Source organism: Oncorhynchus mykiss, chromosome 4, assembly GCF_057628025.1.
Source record: "Oncorhynchus mykiss isolate SJ-2025 chromosome 4, ASM5762802v1, whole genome shotgun sequence".
Classification (NCBI taxonomy): Eukaryota; Metazoa; Chordata; class Actinopteri; order Salmoniformes; family Salmonidae; genus Oncorhynchus; species Oncorhynchus mykiss.
Window position 1 is genome coordinate 22,787,552 of NC_143025.1, and position 16,429 is coordinate 22,803,980.

Genomic DNA, 16,429 nt, shown 5'->3' on the forward strand with positions numbered 1-16,429 from the left:
ACTCTGCAGTATCTACAGTAAACTAACTACCTGCATGGAATGTTTTCCTCCCACAACACTATGTTCACAAATTACCATGTTTATCTTCTTCGTGTCATAGGAGGACACACACACACACACACACACACACACACTTTTAGCCTCCCATATCTTCTCTCACTGATTGCTAGTCTGCCTGTGTGGAGACCAGATAAGATCGATCTGCAGCTATATGGGCTGATCAATAATATAGATATTAAACCCATCCACCTAATATGGAGCCTGTTTCTCAGATGACCTAGTGGAGTCCTTGGCTGGGGAGTGGTTGACTTAATTTGGCTTCTGAGGTGAGCATTTAGATCAGTTAAATAGTGGATCTGATGACTGTACTGACGGTCACATAAGGTATGTGTCATCCAATAGTGATTACATTTTTTATCATGGAAATTAAAGTGTCACTATGTCTATTAGAGGGGATGTATATGAGAGTAAAGGATATGATTTATATCTGCAGTAGATCATAGCCCCTCTAATGTTGGAATAAGCTTGCAGCAACGTGTATAATTTGTGAGTAAAATGTTCTAAGGATGTTTATTTGGGTTAGTGTGACATGGTGCTGGCGTAAAAGCGAGTCTTGGCCTGGCTCTGCTCTGCAGTGTATTATTAGCAGCCTTCTTCCGTTATGTCTGTGTGTTGAGTTCTGAGCATCCTTCTTTCAGTCTATCTGCTCATATGCTCAGTCATGCATTACACTTTACTTAGCCTTATCTATCTCCATGAAGTATGTCTCTGATGTTTAGTTGTTTGTCAGGAAGTTAAGACATTTCTAATGGTAGATGGATAAGAAAAAAAGCAGATATTGAATATCCCTTTGAGCGTGGTGATATTTTACAATTCGGATGGTATATACCAGAAAATACACCCAGTCTCTACAAAGATACAGGCTTCCTTCCTAACTCAGTTGCCGGAGAGGAAGTAAGAGGTCAGGGATTTCACCATGAGGCCAATGGTGACTTTAAAACAGTTACATAGTTTAATGGCTGTGATAGGAGAAATCTGAGGATGGATCAACAACATTGTAGTTACTCCACAAAACGAACCTAAATGACAGAGTGAAAAGAAGAAAGCCTGTACAAAATAAACATATTCCAAAACATGCATCCTGTTTGCAACAAGGCACTGAAGTAATACTGTAAAAAATGTAGCAAAGCAATTTTAATTGATTTATTAATATTTTATTTATTTTTTTAACCTTTATTTAACTAGGCAAGTCAGTTAAGAACAAATTCCTATTTACGATGACGGTCTACCAAAAGGCAAAAGGCCTCCTGCGGGGATGGGGGCTGGGATAAGAAAAAGTAACTTTTTGCCCTGAATACAAAGTGTTATGTTAGGGGCAAATCCAACACAACACATTACTGAATACCACTCTCCATATTTTGAAGCATAGTGGTGGTTGCATCATGTTATGGGTATGCTTTTAATCATTAAGGACGGAAGAGTTTTTCAGGATAAAAAAATAAACGGAATGGAGCTAGGCACAGGTAAAATTCTAGAGGAAAACCTGGTTCAGTCTGCTTTCCATCAGACAAGACCAAATCTACACTGGTGTTACTTACCAAGGAGACAGTAAATGTTCCTGATTGGCAAAATTACAGTTGTGACATAAATCTAGTTGAAAATATATGCCAAAATAAAATGGTTGTCTAGCAATGATCAACAAAACATTTCACAGAGCTTGAAGAATTTTGAAAAGTATAATTGGCAAATGTTGCACAATCCAGGTGTGGAAAGCTCTTAGAGACTTACAGTACCCAGATAGACTTACAACTGTAATCAATGCCAAAGCTGATTCACTATTGATTGTATTTCATTTTCAATAAATTTGCAAACATTTCTAAAAACATGTTTCACTTTGTCATTATGGAGTATTGTGTGCAGATGTGTGAGAAAAGAATACATTTTAAATTCAGGCTGTAACACAGCAAAATTTGGAATAAGTCAAGGGTGGTATTCTTTCTGAAGACAGTGATAGTCAAATGCAAGTGCTTTGAGGCATAAACACGAATGAAAAATCTACAGTTCCTTTTTGTCTTTTTAAAATGTATTTTACTAGGGAAGTCAGTTTTAAGAACACATTCTTATTTACAATGACAGCCTAGCGTGGCCAAACCCTAACCCGGATGATGCTGGACCATTTGTGCGCCACCCTATGGGACTCCCAATCACGTCCGGTTGTGATAGAGCCTGGAATCAAACCAGGGTCTGCAGTGATACCTCTTCCACTGAGATGCAGTTCCTTAGACCCCTGCCCCACTCAGGAGCCCATCGTAAAGGACTATGAGTAGTCCAACACATTGGAAAAGCCTTGGAGTGCCTGAAGTATGTTTCATTTATCATTAGAAAAAGCCTTCTGAAACCAGCCCCAGAAGTGTTAGTAAAGATGTGATGGTAGGTCAACACTGTGTGGATGACCTGAGGAGATTAGAGCTACTGCCTGCTGAGGAGATGTGGTGTGGTGAAGTCCGACTGACCGTCTAGGTCTCCAACTGCTCTCCATACAAGATCTAACCCAAAATCCCCCCACCACAGCCTTAGGGCTTCCCAGCCAACATAAAGCTAGACACGGGTCTGTTCCAAGCCTGTCCCCTCCATCGAATGTGTAGGGACAACTGTCGGCTTACTGTTGAAACCTCCACATCATACTGTAAAAAGAAACCACCACCTGTCACAAGTAACCACATCTGACAATCAGCGCTCAGCAGCATTATTAATCATGGAAATTAGCTCAGCTTTTCAAAAGGCTATTGCCCTCTGCCTCAGCAAGTCACGGTATAATCTATTTTGTCTTATTCTATCTCCTCCTACGTCCTTTCCCTATTTATTTGATTATTTTCCTACAATGTCTGTTTGCTCCATTTACTCTCGGTATCCAATCATTTATTTCCATTGAGTCTCTGATTCCGTTTTGAAGTCTCACTCTTTTGCATCTCCCTCCTCCCCTCTCTATCTGAGCAGATTGGGGGAGGGGGAATTATTTTTAAGTGATCTTATTACCTGGCCAGGTATGTTCAAACCAGATTACTTCATTTACAAGCTTAAATACACCTCATATCTATTCAAAGCACACAATTGGAGAGAAAGAGGGGGAGAGCAAGGAAAGAGGAAGAGGAGGATAAAGTAAAGGGTTCAAGGCCACCGTGGTTGGGCTGACTGAATATATTATACAGGAGAGACCATGGGCGATACCTTGGGCTCTAAATGTGGTGACTTACATTCTGTGCAGTTCCTTTGTTCAATGACAGCAGATACTTTGTGTCACAGGGGCACTATAAAGTATGGATTCGGCAGAGGGCAAATTCTAAATGAATCAGTCAGGCTTTACATTGATGGGTGATTCTTTGCGGTGCAAGTGTTCTTAAATTGTGTTGCTGGGTCTACACAATGGCTGGAGACAGTTGCAGAAACTATTGTAAAGTTGAATTATACGTTTGCCAAGTAAGTGTTCTTCATCCTGTGTGACTGTTTGCATCATTCACTAGATAGGTAGGGAACTCCTTGTCTCACTACTGTGCATTATTCCAATGGCCAGATCCCCTGATGTCTGACTCATTCCAAAGCCCCTCTCTTTAGCCATCCCAGAATGCACCTCTCCCTTGAACCAGAGGCACCATACTGTTCTGCATATAGATATGAGGCAGGGACAGAATGAAGAGGAGCACCTGCTCTCTATGGCTTCCAGACGCATTGACATTAATATTTCAAATATTCAAATAATTTTATTCAACATGCAGTAGGCTGCAGCAGAGGATAGTAGATTCACTGCCCTCCTGATTGACTGCTCATCCTTGGGTGTTAAGTGCAGACTGACTCATCAGGGGGTTGTTATTTATGGATGGTGCCTGATGATCAGCTGGCAAGGCTGGCAAAGGTGAATGAATTGGTACCCCTGTCTGCTGTGGAGGGGACAGGAGAGGGGACACAGAGAGGGGGCACAGCCGCTCAAGGGGCTGAGGGCGGTTTCTCACTGTAACAGGCAAAGAGATATTCTTCATTTGGCATTCTGCAGCAACTTCCTCAGAGCCGAATAGAATTCAGAATTGGATAGAGCCACTCAATATTCCTCTCACTCATTCATACTTTATAGAGGGGGAATCTGTAGGCATAGATAGCCCCACCGAGGGGGATAGATAGGCTGGGAGGTCTGGTGGAGAGGTCAAACAGGGATGAGAGAGAGTGAGCAAGTTATAGTTTAAGGGAGGTAAAACATGCACATTTGTTTCTGTTTGCATGTGATAAAGGGGGACTTGGTTTGTCTGTGTTTCTTACATACAGATTGTGTCTGTGTGACTTGGCACATAACATCCCTCTCACTGAGACAGAAAAACTATTGATCAGTTGCTGCCCATGCTTTGCTTCCAGGACCCCCTGGTGAGGCTGCCCGCAAACATTGCCTGCTTGAAAAAAATACTGTTTAAACAAACAAGTGCTCCAATGTTTCAGCTCAGGGAGATGCCTGGGGAGTGAGGGAATGAGAGAAACAAAGGGAAAGAGAGGGTCGGGTGGGTGCTTAAAAAAAAGTTTGAAAAAAGAATGAGAGCGATCGCCCAAAAGCCAAACATGTTGTTTTGTTGCACCATTTGTCAGGGGTGACACAAGATGGTTTCTAATCTAACTGGGAGCTCCAGCAAATCTGGCAAACAGCGGGGCTACTACAGAGAGAAATCAGAGCCTGGCCCTGGGAGACATGGATCTGATACGTGTGAAGTTCCCAGCAGCTCAGCTTCACAGACTCTGGCAGCCTCTGTTCTGTTCTGTGGATGTCCTTCTCAGTGTCATTCTGTGGCCTTGGGTGTCTGCTCCATAGAGAGCATGGCCCTGACTTTAAAACCGCCGCTCTCTGCTCCTCTATTGTAATGGACATATCTCTCTCTCTCTCAATTCAGCAGACTTTATTGACATGGCAGGTTAAATCACTTACATTGTCAAAGTAGACATATAACAACAAATGGTGGGACCAACATCAATCATAATAGTAGTAGTGGAAATGGGATTACCATTAACAACTTACTGCCATATTAATGAGAATAATAATACATTAAAGCAATGGTAGTTGACCAATCTCAACCTGACTGAGAAGCCAAAAGCCAAAAAATGTTACATTTTAAAATATTATTGACATTTCATTGCACAGGACACATATTTGGCTTTGCACATTTTGGCTTTTCACCCAATAAATATTTGATTATTTATTCTACAAATTCTTTGTACTGAATGATCATTTTGGTATAGAAAGATTCTCTTACGTCTGAGTATTTGTCACAGTGTAATAGGAAATTATGTGATGTCTCTACATCATCCTTGGAGCAGAGTGAGCACAGCCTGTCCTATCTGGGCAGCCAGGTTTGCCTGTGACGACCAGTCTCTACAGCCAGACTGTGCTCACGAGTCTTCACCTAGTCAGTGTTTTCCTCAGTTTTCTATCAGTCACAGTGGTCAGATAGTCTGCCACCGTGTACTGTCTGTTTAGAGCCAAATAGCATTGAAGTTTACTTTGCTTTTTTGTGGTGTCTTTCCAATAGGTGATATGTTTATTTTTGCTTGTCATGATTTGGTTGGGCCAGATTTTCGGAGTGCTGTCCTGAGGCTTTATGGGGTTGGTTTGGGTTAGTGAACTGAGCCTCAGAACCAGCTGGCAGAGGGGACTCTCCTCTTGTTTCATCTCTTGACATTGTAGGGCGGTGTGATGGAATGTTTTGGGGTCACTTGTTTTTAGATGGTTGTAAAATTTGATGGCTCTTTTTTCTATTCAAATAAGGAGGGTGTGTGTCGCATTTTCTCCGCCACACCCCTAGTGGACATCCGGTGTCTCCTTGACCTGCAGCAGAATGACGCAATTTACCACAATCTGACACCATCTACCACAAACAGTCGCGGCATAAACTCAAAACTTTTAAAGGAGGAACCCCTGTAAAGCAGAATTGTTCAACATCCTGTCACATCTGCTCCTGCCACACCCCCTAATGGACATCCGGTGTCTCCTTGACCTGCAGCCATTCCCCCAGTTCTCTCTCCCTCTGTGTGTGATTGTGTGGTTGGATACAGGTGTGCGTCAGAGCAGTTCCCCACCAGCTGCAACCCGTTCCGTAATCAAGACCTCTACAAATACTCAGTCCTGCCACTTCCAAATCTCCAGTCAGTCATGCTTCTAGCTAGACCAGGAAACAGGGATGAATGATCCAAGATATTTATTGTAACACAGGGATAGATGAAGGGGAGATCCAGGGAAGCTCAGATGAGTTGTAGGAAACCAGATGTAGAGGCTGAGGTTGAAGTGAGCTGGGTTGGGACAGGGTAAACAGGTCCGGAGGGGAATCCAAGGGAGTGATGGTGAGTTGAATCCAGAACAGGGTAGCAGGGTGGTGAGATGTGGAACAGGAGCCAGAGTCAGAGCGTCAGGCAAGGAAACAGACACAGCAGGATACAGGATCTTAAATAATAATAAATAGCTAGAAGCATGACTGACTGAACGGAGATTACGATCTGGCAGAGTGGAAGTGGCAGGACTGAGTATTTGTAGAGGTCTTGATTAAGGAACGGGTTGCAGCTGGTGGGGAACTGCTCTGACTCCAGCACACCTGTAACCAACCACACAATCACACAAAGAGGGAGAGGGAACTGGGGGAATGGCTGCATGTCAAGGAGACACCGGATGTCCATTAGGGGGTGTGGCAGGAGCAGATGTGACAGGATGTTGGACAATTCTGCTTTACAGTGGTTCCTCCTTTAAAAGTTTTGAGTTTTACTTTAAAGGAAGAACCACTGTACCTGCAATATTTAGTGTTTTTCTTTGCACTTGCGATACAGTCTTGCAAAACTCTGCATGTAGTATTTCAATTTAATGTTTGTCCCATTTGGTAAATTCATTATTAGAGAGCAGACCCCATACTTCCTGCCATATAGAGCAATTCTCTCTCTCGCTCTCTCTCTCTTGTGGCAACAATGTACATTGCCAAAGCGTCCTTTGGAAATTAAGTGATACATTTACAATATTAATATGATTAAAATAATAATAATCAACATTGTCAACAGGACAACAATAATCAAGGGTAAAAATAACTACACATTGAACAATAACAATGGCATAGAGGACATGTGCAGGCTGGTTGCTCTGTAGTGCAGTGCCAAACCACAGTTTTCTACTTCCTCCCTCAACAGGACGGGTAGCCTATTCTCATCAGAGAGATTTTTGAAACCTTGAATAAAGGTTTCAAATTTGGGGAAATTACACTCTAATTGTCTTATATTTTTTATATTTTGTCAGGAAATGCAGCTCTGTCTCAGTTTCTGCTGTGGTGCAGTGGTTGCACATACTTTACTCTACAACGGGGAGCCATGTTTTACTGTGTGTCCACCCTTCTCAATGGCAAGGCTGTACTCACTGAGCCTGCACTTTGTCAAGGTTTTTCTAAAGTTTTGATCAGCAACCATGGTCAAATAGTTTGCCATGGTGTGCTGTCGATGTAGGGCCAGATAGCACTGCATTTAACTTTTAGCATTTAGTTTCCCAATAGGTCATGTAGATTTGTTTTGACTGTGTTGTAATTTGGTTTATTCTGATTGATTGGATGTTCTGGTCAGGAGGCTTCAGTGTGTTAGTAGAACAGCCCCAGGACCAGCTAGATGAGGGGACTCTTTTCTTTGCTCAGCTCTTGGCATTGCAGGGTTTGTTAACGATAATTCACTCGCTCACTCACTCACTCGCTCTAAATTGTGAATGTGCAGGCTAAATGTGGGATTGGAAAAAGCCAAACGACAAGGAAGGGTAATTGAAATTAGATCTGGAAGGCCTCCAGACAAAACAGAGGTTGGATATTTAAATTAGATGACAAGGTCAAGGTCATGTATTCTATCTGCCAGCTCATAGACTGCTATTTCACCATGGCAACCACCTTGCTCTCTGTCCCCTCCACCCTCCATCTCCTTCATCTCTCTGTCTCGCTCGCTCTTTGTTTCTCTCTGCCTTCACCCACTGTTCTCCTGTCCAACTGTCAAGGACTCCTCTTCAAACCCCTCTTGTCACTGTATGTTTGCATGTACGCATGTCTGTGTCTATCTGTGCAAAGCACATGTGGCCATTCAGTGTGCCGTGTGTGTCTGGGACTCTGAGCTGCTATATGACTGAGAGACCGAGCTAGACAGAGACAGGTAGGGGCTGTAGCATGGTGATGATGTGGAGCTCCGTCTCTCAGGGGCCGGCTCTGGTGGGCCGTACCCCTCGAGTTGGAGAAGGCGCCCAGTCTGGAATGAGTGGCTCAACGAGTTCCTCCGCTGGGCCAAGAAGAGGTGGATGAATGCACGGTGTCTCTCTGGGCCATCCAACATGGTGTTTTTCCACTCCACCTCCCAGGTGAGATGGAGGACTCCAGGCATCACGCTACTTTCCCTGCTCACCTGCCCGTCAGGGGCCCAGCACAGATTGTTTCACTCGTCATGCTGGGTGCAGATTGGGTTTTCATAGCTTTTCATTGACTCTACAATGCAGAAACTCTAAAAGGGCAACTTTACCTTGCTTAGTGGTAAGTTGGATGTCTGGCAAAGTTGGTATCCATTCATTGCACCGGATGGGTTTAATTTAGCATTAGCATCATTGAATCCTATGTGAACCCATCTGTTTTATGAATCTGTAATTTACCATCCTGTCATTAGCACAGAGGAAATGAATACAATTAGAAAAGATGTCCCACATCCGTGCATTTATTTTGATGTGTAATGAATATTTTCTGAAAGGTAAGGATGTGAATGGGGAGTACTATCCACAGGTGTGATGAAACACTGATAATGATGATCCACACTGGGCTCAAACTGGGCTAGTGTTGAATAATTGATGTTGTGTGCGACACCCAGCTGAGCATGCTGTTGCGTGTAGTTAGTTGGGTAGTGGCTAGTGTGTAGTGGAATGGAATGTGCTCGTATGTCTCGGAGAACACTAGCGGGTGCTAATATCCACAGGGAATGTTTTGCAAGTGCGGGCTATGTTGTTTGTTTGTGATTAATTTGCGGCCCCTGGGCACCCCTGCTGTGAACCTCAACAATACTGGGGCCCTCCTGGGGTTTATGGATAGAGAGACCGTCCATTAACGATTCCTCCCTCCCTAGCTTGGGCATATAATTAGCCAGTGAGCAGCAACAGCAGAGTGGAGAAGGTTTTTTGGGGGAGTGTTGTCTCTACAAAACGCATGTGCATATGTTGTCTGTAACCATTGAGTCATAGCCTTGCACAGGAATTATGCATGGTCCAGCTGTAGTGTTAAATGGAGCACTGCGATGTATAGCCTCTACAAGTTCGTCAGGCCTCCTTGGGCTGATAGTGCAGTTATATTCACTTCTTTAAATTCACAAAAATATTAAATTGTCATTTGTCATTAGGTCAACTAGCTAACCACATTTCATTTACATGTGTGGGGTTTTTTCAGACACAATCAAGTGTTATCTGCTACTGATTTTCATTTGACTTTTCATTATGGGACAGACATTTGCTTGTCTGCTCACTTGTTTGTTGTGTTGTCAACAGCTGCATTTTTTGACAAATTATGTACCATCTGGCCTCATCAACAGGGAAATATATTTGGCATCTCAGGTAGCCCTGACTGGGAGCAACTGGATTAAGTGATGCCACACACATTCACACAAGCAAGTTCACACTCAAACTCTCTTTATCTATCTTTCTCACCTCTCTCGTTCTCACTCATTCTCTCCCTCTCCCTCTCTCTCTCTCTCATTAGGCCTAAGTAACTGCTATGACAGAGAGCTCCCTATATAGACTGTAATAGTAGTGACATGGTGGACCTCATCTCAGGATCCAGGCGGTTGTGTGTGACCCTGTGCCCCCCTCGTTTGGGCTGTGTCTATTCCTCTGATGAGCAGCTCTCTGCAGGGTGCAGAGGGGAAGACAGAGCCCTGAACTCCTGATCCCCACCATCTGCTGAGCTAATGGAGGCCAGCCACCCGTCCCCTCATCTCTATTAATTTCCCTGCCTTCTCTCTTTCACCACCCCTCCATCCACTGGTGGCTCATAGGTCAGGTCAGGTGGCAGTGACATGCCACTCTAATCCTGCTCACTCACCTGCTCTGGCCTGAGCCCTGATCAAAGCCAGTGCCAGGCGCCAATGTCATTTCATTGGACACACTATGCAGAGACCACACTCAAATAGGTGTGTGTGTGTGTGTGTGTGTGCGTGTGTGTGTGTGACCTTGGGGCCAGTGCCCACACCATGTGGAGATAAAACATAAATCTTCAATCGTGATCTACTATGATACTGTCACTTGAGCATTTCAGGCAGGCATTAAAGGAATGCATAACACAGCATGGCCCCGGATGACAACGATAATGACTATGCTGGCAGTAATGGCAATTATTCATTGGAATTTAAGTTATTTATCTCAGCTTTGGAACTCTGTCTCATGGCGCTATCTCCCTGGAATCTCACTATCTTGTGGGGTGTCTCAGTCAGAGAGAAACAGAGTCACAGTGCGATTGCGTAGCTCAGCGTTGCTGAGGGCTGAGAGCTCCATGGCTGAGTCTGGGATGAGGTTGCCCTGCCCTCTGAATGATAATGTGTTTCTGGGAGCAGGCTCATCTGTTTGGGCTATGCTGTGTGCTGTTGGCATGCCACCCCCCAATCCCACAATCCCCCTGTCTCCCAAAGCTTTGATCGCTAGCCAGGCTGGAGACATCGGGCCCTGCCAGCTTTCCTCTGTACCAAACAAATCCCCAACGTTTAGGGCACTGCGTCCCGCCCTCCAGATTTCACAGGCGATGTCGTATGTTGCTGGACACCACTATTGTTCAATACGGAGACCATGGACATGCCAGGAGAGCACCGGCTACAGTGTAACCATGGTGAATGGTCTTTTGTAAAAGAGATCTGCTCTCCAAGACAATGGGCCCATACAGTTTTACAATGCATTTATAGTTGGAGGGAGATGTGGATGGGGTATACAGTGGGTATAATACACTACATGGCCAGAAGTATGTGGACACCTGTTCGTCGAAAATCTCATTCCAAAATCATGGGCATTAATGTGGAGTTGGTCACCCCCCTTGCTGCCATAACAGCCTCCACACTTCTGGGAAGGCTTTCCACTAGATGTTGGAGCATTGCTGTGGGGACTTGCTTCCATTCAGCCACAAGAGCATTAGTGAGGTCAGGTACTGATGTCATGCGATTAGACCTGGCTCGCAGTCGGCATCTAATTCATCCCAAAGGTGTTCAATGAGGTCAGGGCTCTGTGCAGGCCAGTCAAGTTCTTCCACACTGATCTGGACAAACCATTTCTCTATGGACCTCACTTTGTGCACAGGGGCATTGTCATGTTGAAATAGAAAAGATCCTTTCTCAAACTGTTGCCACAAAGTTGGAACCACAGAATTGTCTAGAAGGTCATTGTATGCTGTAGCTTTAAGATTTCCCTTCACTGGAACTATGGAGCCTGAACCATGAAACACAGCCCCAGACCATTATTCCTCCTCCACCAAACTTTACAGTTGGCATTATGCATTGGGGCAGGTAGTGTTCTCTTGAACCCAGATTAGCTTGTCTGACTGTCAGATGGTGAAGCGTGATTCATCACTCCAGAGAACGTGTTTCCACTGCTCCAGAGTCGAATGGCGGCAAGCTTTACACCACTCCAGCCGACACTTGGTATTGTGCATGGTGATCTTAGGCTTGTGTGTGGCTGCTCGGTCACGGAACCCAATTCATGAAGCTCCCGATGAACAGTTCTTGTGCTGACGTTGCTTCCAGTGTCTGTTTGGAACTCGGTAGTGAGTGTTGCAACCGAGGACAGACAATTTTTACATGCTACGTGGTTCAGCACTCGGCGGTCCTGTTCTGTGAGCTTGTGAGGCCTACCACTTCATGGCTGAGCCGTTGTTACTCCTAGATGTTTCCACTTCACAATAACAGCACTTACAGTTGACCAGGGCAGCTTTAGCAGGGCAGAAATTTGACGAACTGACTTGTTGGAAAGGTGGCATGAGGGACTCCCGAGTGGCGCAGCCGTCTAAGGCACTGCATCTCAGTGCTAGAGGCATCACTACAGACCCTTGTTTGATTCCAGGCTGTATCACAACCGGCTGTGATTGGGAGTCCCATAGGGCGCAATTGGCCGCACAATTGGCCCAGCGTCGTTAGGGTTTGGCCGGAGTAAGCCGTCATTGTAAAAAATAATTAGTTCTTAACTGACTTGCCTAGTTAAAAAAGGTTAAAAAAATTAATTTAAATGATGGTGCCACGTTGAAAGTCACTGAGCTCTTCAGTAAGGCCATTCTACTGCCATGTTTGTCTATGGAGATCGCATGGCCGTGTTCTCGATTGTATACACTTGTCAGCAACGGGTGTGGCTGAAATAGCCGAATCCACTAATTTGACTGGGGGTCCTCATACTTTTGTATAAATAGTGTAATTAAAGGAATACTATGAGACGCTATCAGAGCTCTTTTGCTCCTGGACTGCATCTCTCAGTTTAGTCTGAGTGTTTCATCTCCTGCTGCAGTGCCCTCTGCTCTGTTATCTCCGAATGAGAGGCTGATGGAAGTCCCCGGTCTCCAGATGAGAGGTCAAATAAACAGCAGACTTATGACCACTGGTATCATATCTACTAAGACACTGGAGAAAAGCCATGACTGAGACAGATAGGACAGGGAGATGGAAGACCATGCAGACATGAATTTGAGAGACAGACTGAATGGAAAATGTTTGTGTGTGTCTGTGTGTGTTTATGTTGGTGTTTGTGTGTCGGCATGTGTGAGTTAGCTGCAGTTAGGGTAAATGTGTGGTGATCCATCAGTGCCAGGCGGGGCCCTCAGCAGGGCTCTGAGGAGACACACACTAACATCCTTTGACCGTGAGGATCCTGTCTTGGAGCCCACGCTGCTTTAACTGCAGGTCAACACAGCAAATCAGCCTGCCGGTCAAGTGGGGTCACGACCCTGGTCTGCCCCAGCTCCCAGACTGAGGTACTCTGGTGTCTAAGTAGAGGAACAACCTTCCTATAAACCATGCATCCTGTTTATACTGCAACTGGCTAGTAACCCGTTCCCTGTCACTCACTGAGACTAATTAATAGTCAGTTTGATTCTTTGTGATATAAATATTGCTCTTTTGGGTACTTTTGGATTTCTTATAAATGGCCATTTTTGTTACTGCATGTTATCCATGCACTCTGGCTAACCTGTTGCTCTGCTCTGATCCAGTAAACTATCTACATATAACCTGTCACATAATTGTTTTATATTTAACTAGGCAAGTCAGTTAAGAACAAATTCTTATTTACAATGACGGCCTACCCCAGCCAAACCTTCCCCTAACCCGTACGACGCTGGGCCAATGTTGCCCCCCCACTATGGGACTCCAGATCCGCTGCACCATTTGGGTGCACACATGACTTTTCCTCTCTCTGTCTCTTCCTCTCTCTCTCTTCCTCTCTCTCTCTCTCTCTCTCTCTCTCTCTCAAATTCAAGCTGCTTTATTGGCATGAAAAACATTGTGTCAATATTGCCAAAGCAACAATGTATACAATATACATTGTAACTAAATAATAATATAAAATGGTAGTAAATAATAATACAAAAATAATAACAATAAAATGGTAACAGTCTACAGTAAACATTAATAATTATAGTAATCACAATAATAGTAATAATAAGTAAGTTACTGTTTACTATGCAGATGTTATTATTCAGTGTCCCTCAGGCTATGGCAGGAAAATACATATTTGGCTGCAAGAGGAGCCATTGCTCCTTCGCCCATGAGTATTCTTAGTTTTTCCTCTGGGTTCAATTTGTAAAAATTTGGAATATATGTAGTCATTTCTGTGAATAATGAGTCTCTTTGTGAGGAATATTTATCACAGTAAAGGAGAAAGTGCATCTCTGTCTCTACCTCCCCTGTCATGCAGTGACCACATACACGCTCCTCTTTGGGTAGCCATGTCTTTTTATGTCTGCCGGTTTCTATTGCCAATCGGTGGTCACTCAGCCTGTACTTGGTAAGGATCTGTCTCTGCTTCGTATCTCTGACAGAGTAGAGATAATCAGCCAATTCATATTCTCTATTTAGGGTCAGATAGCAATTTAGTCGGCTTTGGGATTTTGTTTAGTTTTTCCAGTATTGTAAATATGATTCCTTTGATTGGTTCATGATTTTGTTTATTGGGAATTCTTTCTTTTGAAGCAGTGCTGGTGTCAGCTTGGTTGGTGAGGTCCAACACCATCTGACTGAGAGGGCTCATTTCTGGGCTCAGCTCTTGGTCTTGAAGTGCTTTAAATTGCAGACTCGAATTTGGACTTGAATTTAGATGTAGCCAAAATTTTAATTATCTTTTCTGTATTTTCATTATTACTGGAAAACGGCCCAATTCTGCCCTACATGCATTAGTTGGTGTATTTCTCTGGACTTGTAGAATTTTCCGACAGAATTCTGCATGTAGGGCTTCAATTGGATGTTTGTCCCACATTTTAAAATCCAGTTTATTGAGTGGCCCCCAAACCTCACTTCCATAAAGTGCTATTGGTAGGATTACACTGTCAAATATTTTAGTCCAAATTCTAATTGGGATGTTGATTTTGAATAATTTCATTTTTATTGCATACATTGCTCTGCGGGCTTTTTCTTTGAGTGCCTTCACTGCCATATTAAAGTTTCCCGATGCAGATATGGTCAGACCAAGGTAGGTGTAATTTTTTGTGTGTTCAAATAAGGTGTTGTTCAGGGTGAATTTACATTTGTGTTTCTGACATCTGGGTTTTTTTTTGAAAATCATGATTTTAGTTTTTTGGAAATTTACTGCCAGGGCCCAATTATGGCAATATTGCTCCAGAATATTCATGTTTTGTTGAAGACCTTCTTTGGTTGGTGATAGAAGTACCAAGTCATCAGCATATAGCAGGTATTTCACCTCTGTGTCAAATAGTGTGAGTCCTGGGGCTGGAGATTGGTCCAACATGTCTGCTAATTCATTGATATAAATGTTGAAAAGATTTGGACTCAAATTGCAGCCTTGTCTCACACCTCGACATTGTGAAAAAAATTATGTTCTTTGGTTTTTGATTTTTATTGCACACTTGTTTTCTGTGTACATACATTTTATTAAGTCATACACCTTACCACCAAGCCCACTTTGTAGAATTTTGTAGAATAGCCCTTCGTGCCAAATCGAATCAAATGCTTTTTTAAAGTCAATAAAGCAAGCAAAGATTTTGCCCTCTTTTTTTTGGTGGACGTGTTTATTAATTAGTGTGTGTAAGGTGTATATATGGTCAGTAGTGCGATGGTTAGGGAGAAAGCCAATTTGACATTTACTTATTACATTTTGTTCTTGAAGAAAGGTTTGAATTCTTGAATTCAAAATGCTACAGAAAATCTTTCCCAAGTTACTGTTGACGCAAATTCCCCTGTAATTATTGGGGTCTGATTTGTCTCCACTTTTGTGGATAGGGGAGATGAGCCCCTGGTTCCAGACATCAGGGAAGCAGCCAGAAGTTAAAACCATGTTGAACAATTTAAGCACAGCATTTTGCAACTTAGGTGTGCTGTTTTTCAGCATTTCATTTCTGATGTTGTCTACACCACAAGCCTTTTTTGATTTAATAGATTTTAGCTTTTCATTTAGTTCTTGTTGGGTTATTGGATAATCTAATGGATTTTGGTTGTTTTTAATGACTGATTCCAGGATGTTCAATTTTTCTTTAATTTCTAATTGGTTCTGTTGTAAGTATTTTTGTGGGATGTTTTTGTATAGATTATCAAAGTAAGTCAGCCTCTCTCTCTCTGCTCTTCCACTCTCTCTCTGCTCTTCCTCTCTCTTCCTCTCTCTCTCTCTTTCTCTCTCTTCCTCTCTCTCACTCTCTCTCTCTGTCTCTCCCTCTCTCTGTCTCTTCCTCTCTCTCTCTCTCACTCTTCCTTCCTCCCTCTCCCTGTCTCTTCTTCTCTCTCTCTTCCTCTCTCTCTTCCTCCCTCTCTCTGTCTCTCTCTCTCTCTTCCTCTGTCTCTTCCTCTCTCTCTCTTCCTCCCTCTCTCTTCCTCTCTCTCTGTCTCTCTCTCTCTCTGTCTCTCTCTCTCTTCCTTCCTCTCTCTCTCTTCCTCCCTCTCTCTCTCTCTCTCTCTCTCTCTCTGTCTCTCTCTTTCTCTCCCTCTCTCTTCCTTCCTCCCTCTGTCTCTTCTTCTCTCTCTCTTCCTCTCTCTTCCTCCCTCTCTCTCTCTCTCCATCTCTCTCTCTTCCACTTTCTCTGTCTCTTCCTTCCTATCTCTCTCTCTATCTCTCTCTCTCTATCTCTGTCTCTTCCTCCCTCTCTCTGTCTCTTCCTCTCTCTCTCTTCCTCCCTCTCTCTTCCTCTCTCTCAAATTTCAATCAAATTTATTTTATATAGCCCTTCGTACATCAGCT

At 43.6% G+C, this 16,429-nt stretch overlaps 1 protein-coding gene across 1 annotated transcript in view; it reads left to right on the plus strand.

Moving 5' to 3' along the window:
- LOC110521537 (ephrin type-B receptor 1) overlaps positions 1–16,429 on the plus strand; it is a 176,993-nt gene that overhangs the window by 62,234 nt on the left and 98,330 nt on the right. The gene's annotated exons all lie outside the window — the stretch shown is intronic.